The sequence below is a fragment of the Echinops telfairi genome, unplaced genomic scaffold, assembly GCF_000313985.2.
Source record: "Echinops telfairi isolate 266 unplaced genomic scaffold, ASM31398v2 ScPeMD7_40;HRSCAF=151, whole genome shotgun sequence".
Taxonomy (NCBI): Eukaryota; Metazoa; Chordata; class Mammalia; order Afrosoricida; family Tenrecidae; genus Echinops; species Echinops telfairi.
In genome coordinates, this window is record NW_022103938.1 from 83548 (window position 1) to 90063 (window position 6516).

Genomic DNA, 6516 nt, shown 5'->3' on the forward strand with positions numbered 1-6516 from the left:
TTAGACTTAGGACACTGCATACAGCTAATGGTAAATGATTGTCAAGTTATCTCCCTGCAGACACCAGCCATCCAGAACAAGCAGGCACCATTGTTCTTCCCACAATAGGTGGGGCTCACTCCCTGCTGTTAGGGACAGTGGATTGCTTCCCCTGAAGCTTAGACTAAATAAAGTCTCCAGCTCTGGGGCCATCAAGATTAGGCTGCCGTCATGAATCTAGGGTCCGCCCATCTTGTCACAAGTATACCCTTAATCCCTCCTCTTCCTATAGTGTGTGTACCCCTAGATCATCCCCCTCTTATCACTGTATTACCTAAAGCACAACCCCTTCCTGTGATGTATGTCTCTACCTGTAATTAGGGGCCTGCAGAGCCCCAAAAGATATAGAAGCTTTGGTTAGTAATAAACTGCACTCGCTCTCTCCTGCCCTGGACCACCAAAAGGAGCTGAGGTGAGCATGCTACCATGAAATGTGTCTGACTCCATTATTTCATTCTTGGTTCTATCTCTCATATTTTCTATGACTTTACTATAATCTTTACTTATTATCACTATACAATTGTGCCTCCCGGACCTGTGATTATTTGTTAGGGGCTGGCTACGCTGACACTTATCCTACTTTGTGCCTCTAACATGTGATAACGTGTTTATTGTGCTTCAGCAACATGTGCTTCAAACATGTTAGAACAAGTCAGTACCAGTTTATTTTGCTGCGAAGACATTTTGAAATCTATGCGATTTGTTGCATAATATCCATTCTCCATGAGTTTTTGATTACCTCTCACAGATAATAGGGCACATAGTTATGGCTTCTTATACACAAGCAAAAGTTCACAATCTCCCGGGGGACCCTCTAGGTCATTGGCATCATAGTTCATAAAGATAATGTTCTACATCCTAATTTGGATGAGCAGCATCTGGGGTCTTAAGAAGGTTGTGAGCTGCCATCTAAGAGACAAATCCTGGTCCTTCCCCACCTCTTTCCCACCTGGAGCAAAGGACTGTGAAGCAATTAGTCCAAATAGCCCGCGTGAACCACAGCCACCTCTAAACAAATAGCAAAAGAAGTAGTGTGTCCTCCACCCAGGAGCACAATAAAAGATCCAAGTTGAGGGTGGGGGGCTGGGGATGAGGGGAACAGAATTCAAATTTATGGAAAAGACCAAACTTCTTGGTTTGACCAGGCCTGGAGGAAGCCCTGAGACTATTGTCCTGATTTAAAATAGCAGGTATGCCTGGAGGCCCTGTTCCAGCCACACAATAGGCTGGCTGATAAAGTAAATGCCAGGCCAGGAGAAATGTGCTCCTTAGAACCATCAGCTCCAACAGCTCAAAAGGACAAAGTGAGAAGGGAGGGAGGGGACGAGGAAAGAAGATGAATGATAATAGGGAGCCTGCAGTAGAAAACCCAGGGAGAGTGCTGTCATATTGCAGGGGTCACAGCCAAGGTCACAGGACAATCTGTGCATGATCTAGCTACTGAGGGAAAATGAACTTCCTGTGGAAACTTTCACCTAACACACAGGAAAGTGTGTGTGTGTGTGTGTGTGTGTGTGTGTGTGTTCTCTTGAGCACACAGACACTATAGCTGTGTGTGTGTGTGTGTTCTCTTGAGCACACAGACACTATAGCATTGACTTATCAAAAACTGCAAACAGAAAGAAAAAGAATTGCAAATATGTGGCTTTCTGGCCAGAGATAGCCTCCCTTCACTCAAGACAGAGCTGTGAGCTGAGTGGAGTAGGGATCAAGGCTTCTTTGACCCAAGGTGCTAAAATGCAGAGCGATCAAGAGAGAGACAACAGAGGAAATTCTAAGGAAGGCTATCTTGGCAGCAATGGAATTATTTTAAAAGTGAGATTCTAAATACCGAAAAATTGACTTCTGCACAAATCCCTAAAGACTTCATCCCCCTGAGGTTGCTCCCAGGCATCCAGTGAAAAGCAGGCAGAAGCAGGCAAAATAAGAGAGGAGTCTTGTTTGAGAAAGACCAAACTCAACAGGACAAGGTCAGTAATTTTGCAGTTTTTGGAAACTGGGTTTTGTCCCCAGCCCTTCAGAGCCCAGATGGCAGGAAGCTGAACCTTTCGTGCTGAAATCAGAGGACAGAGCCCAAGGTCAACAGAGCAGCTCAAAATCAGGAAGGAATTCTAACCCCCCTGCCCCCCCCAAAAAAACCCTCAACAAAAGCACAACTACAGAGAAAGTCCTAAATGTTTGCGTATCATTTCTGCCCAAATTCTTGGCTCACCATCAAATCGGAAATCATGGAAAACTCTTCAAAGGGGCCAGTCTGAAAACAGCAGCAACCCAAAGCCCTACAAACAGAGAGATTAGCGGCTGCCTCTCCCTGGGAAGATAATGCTTACCTAGTAGAACAACGGCAAAACCAAACATGCGCAGTACACAACAGAACCCAGACTGCTATAGCAAGTATAAATAACATTGAGGGTTTTTTGTTTTGTTTTGTTTTTCACTAAGCTGCTAGCAGGTCTAGTTCTTGATCTTGGGCTGTGAGCACACAGGTGTCATTCACTTTGTTATTATTTTTTTCAGATGTGGGATGCACAGATATTTTATGTATCATACGTCACAAGTGGAAAAAGGAAAAGAAGACGCAGACATTCGGGTTTTGTTTGCCTTGTCAGAGAAGACGAGATGAACGTCGGGAACTTTCTTCTTGCTCTGAATTTGGGAAATAAACTGAATCTGGGAACCAACCCAGATTTCTTTTCTTTGTTATGGAAAAATAAGCCAGAGAAGGCCTATGGTAATGTTCTTATATGCATGTAAACTCGATGAACCCCCTGCTTAGAATAAAATCTGACACAGTTGAATGAATACTTGTTGAATAAATGAATGCATTTATGCTGTGAATTGAAATGTTACATTCTCGGGGTTGGCCATATTCTCCCTGTAAGTTTTGGAAAAGCGCATCTGTCTTTTGGCCCATCTCTTTCTGCAGAGACAGTGAGACAAGATGAACATGACTGATGTTCTTTCCGTTCGATCCCATCGTGGTCAATAGCCCAGTCTTCTGCATGCCCTCAGCAATGTGCCCTCCAGTACAGCAAATCACTCTGCCAGCCGAGAACGTCCACCATGACTGAGAATCATAATGAGCCAAACTGTAAGCCCAACTATCATAGACTCTGCCAAGCATATCAACCTCTATCTAATCCACCATCTACCCCGATTTCCATCTTGAACCACATGCAACTGCGAAATATGCCCGAGCACCCATGCCCCCCCGACCTTGAACATTTGACGATGCTTGGGAAACACCTCAAACTCCCTGAGAGTTGAGGAAATGGGTAAACCCAGAGTGACAAAAGACCACTAGAGGGAGGTGTGACCCTCCAAGAAGCCTGAGGTTGACTCTGAGACCGCAGCCAAAACTAGCCAGCCGAACCTTGTGGTTCCCAAAGCCAGGCTTTCAGGACTCCAGTACGTGAACTGGTCTTTGTGTTTTGAAAATGGTAATAAAAACATTAATTCTGCTGACAAGTATTTATTCTCATAGAGGTTACTCATATTCTTCCCAAACAAAGATAATTATTATGTTTGCCTGGTAATAGGTGCCCTTTAAAAAGTCCAACAATAGAAAGTGAAAAATTCCCTCAGGCTACTTCCTAGAGATGAGTAAGCTCCTTTGCTTGCTTTTTGTCTGATAAATAGAATCATCTGTAATCTCCTTCACCTTAATAAACAAGTAATAATAAATAAATAAATGGATGAGTGAATAAATAAACAAGTAGTAGAATTCTTCACCATGGATTTAAATCTACTTTATATTTCATTTCATTTTAAAGAACATTTTATTGGGGGCTCTTACAGCTCTTATAACAATCCATACATCAATTGTATCAAGTATATTTATACATATGCTGCCATCATTGTTTTCTAAACGTTTACTTTCTGTTTGAGCCCTTGGTATCAGCTGCTCTGGCCATCCACCCCCAACATAGTTCTTTTACTTTTACGGCTGTATAAATACACCAATATCTGTGTCTATCGGGACATAATTAAACAAAATTCTATTACTGATGGGGATCTAGATGTTATTTAACTACTTCCATCAATGCTGCAATGAATATATTTGCATGTTGTTTAATTAACACTCATACATAAATTTCTAAAATAAAAAAAAGTCCTAGAAAACTAATTGGTGGATAAAAGTATATGTATTCACGTTTTACATTTCCCTACACATACCAGCAAAGGGATCAGGTGGCGTTGTGGGGGGAGCAGTCGGCCGCTAATCAGAAGGTAGATGAGTCACAGCTGCTCCAAGGGAAACGGATGGCGCCACCTGGTCTCAGAAAGACGTGCCATCTCAGAAACCCTAAGGAGTGATTGTGCTCTGTCTTCCAGGGTCACTATGAATTGGAATTGACTTAACGGCAGTGGGTTTGGATTTTGTCCCCTGCGGTTTGGGACAGACTGACATTCATTGCACATATTCTTTGTAGTAGATAAAATGCATATTAGAGATGGTTTTCTTTCTGTTTTAGTTTATGGTAGAGGGAATTATTATTATTATTAGTTGGGATTTAATCTGCATACCACCTCATTCCACGTTTCAATCACATCAAGTAGATTTCTTATTCACTCCTCACAGCAAGCTTTTCGAACAGCTTCAAGGACTGTTCATTTGCATCCAAGGACATTGAATCCCCAAAGGTTGCAAAGTAACTAGCTCAAGGCCACAAATCTGGCCAATGGTGAAGCGTGCTTTTTAGTTGGGTCTTTTACAACTCTGGGAAACCTAGATGTAACGGGGTGATGATAACACTCCCGTTTGATTGCCTTTATTACCAATTTTCCTCTCCTCCTGAATTTTACATAATAGTGCTCATTTAGCTACAGCTTACTCAGCCCTAACCAGTTTTCAATCTTTGCTAAAATAGTAGGGGCACAATGGTGCACTGATTTCTCTTCCTTTAATTTGCGCTGAGACTGACCCTGTGTCCATCGTCTCACCAGTTTCCTGATCTGCTTAGGAAATCCACTGCTTTCTTCTAGTAGTTCCATTATTCAAATGTTTTGTGTTATCGCTTTAATTTAAGCTTTAATGTTATTTCCATATCAAGTTTTTTTTTTCATATCAAGTTTTAATTGAAAAGAATTTGCGTTCCATAATTGCAAGAAGTCCCAGTGTTATTTCCGAATGAATGCATGTCTGCTAACTGAATGTGATTTCTAGAACCTCTGAGCTGAAGGCTTGTTACCCCTGTGAACAACTGAGCTGCATCAGGATTTAGTTGCCTCAGCTGGAAGATGGCAGCTGGGAACCAAAAATTGGGGCAGTTGAATTTTTTCACACAATACATAACAGCTAGCAAAGAGAAATTGTGGGATACTAAAAACAAAAACAAAAAGCGGCACTATCTAACCTCACATTTCAAGTACTCATTTATTTGTAAACTGCCTTCATAATTTGCACTCGAATCAATGTTCCAATATTTCAGATAGCGTGTTCCTCAGAGCCACTACAAACAACCGCTTGCATCCAGTTGCCCCGAACTCAACGTGAGGTCTTGCACATCTTTACAGAAGCAGCCTGCGTCATTTCATCTTCTCCCTCTGGGCGTTCCGATGTTAGAAGTGCTGACTTTGCTGGAGCAGAGAAAGGAACCAGCTGGCCCTCCAGGATTCTACTCTCGGGATGGCACTGAAAGGAGCCTTAGAATCCATGTTAAGGCGCCCTGGTGGTGTAGGGATCACCTGCTGGGCTGAGATCCTCACGGGGAGCAGTTGGAAACCCCCAGCAGGTCTGTGGGAGAAAGAGTGGGCTTTCAACTCCAGTAAACAGTGCCGGTCTTGGAAACCCACGGGAGTCTCGATGACGGCAAGTGTGGTTTTCTAGAGAGTCCACACGGGTTTCGTATGAAACTGTTAACTCTACGGTTGCTGGTTCAAATCCACCAGCGCCTCCCAGTGAGAAAAAAGCTATCTGTTCCTGTAAAGAGTCACCGTTTCAGATCCCGTATGTAGGTCGTTGTGAATCTAAACCACCGCATGCCTGTCAGCTTGTCATCCGGCGGTGGCTGGTGTGTTTTGCTGGGATGCAGAAGCTCTATCACCGGTATCTGCAGGCCTCACAGAGTCACCCAAGGTTAAAGATTACAGGGTATTTCTAGCCTCAGAACAGACGAGGAAGAAGGAATAGGCTGTCAACTTCTGAGTGATTAGTCATAAAGAAACCGTATGGAATAGCAGTGGTACGTTTTCTGGTACATTGAAAACCTTATGAATAGCAACAAAGCATTACAATTCAGATGTACTGTAAGAGCAAAACCGTGATTTGGGAATGACGAGGTCACACTCCTGGAGAACCGGGAAGAGGGAAAATGTATTAGCCAGAGGAGCTAGCTTTCCAGAAGATCTGGACAGTCATGTTTATGCTTCAGCTGCAGGAGCAAGGTCACAGAAGGGGAGTGAGAGGGGAGTTGTAGTCAAGGTCACAGAAGGGGAGTGAGAAGGGAGTTGTAGTCAAGGTCACAGAAGGGGAGT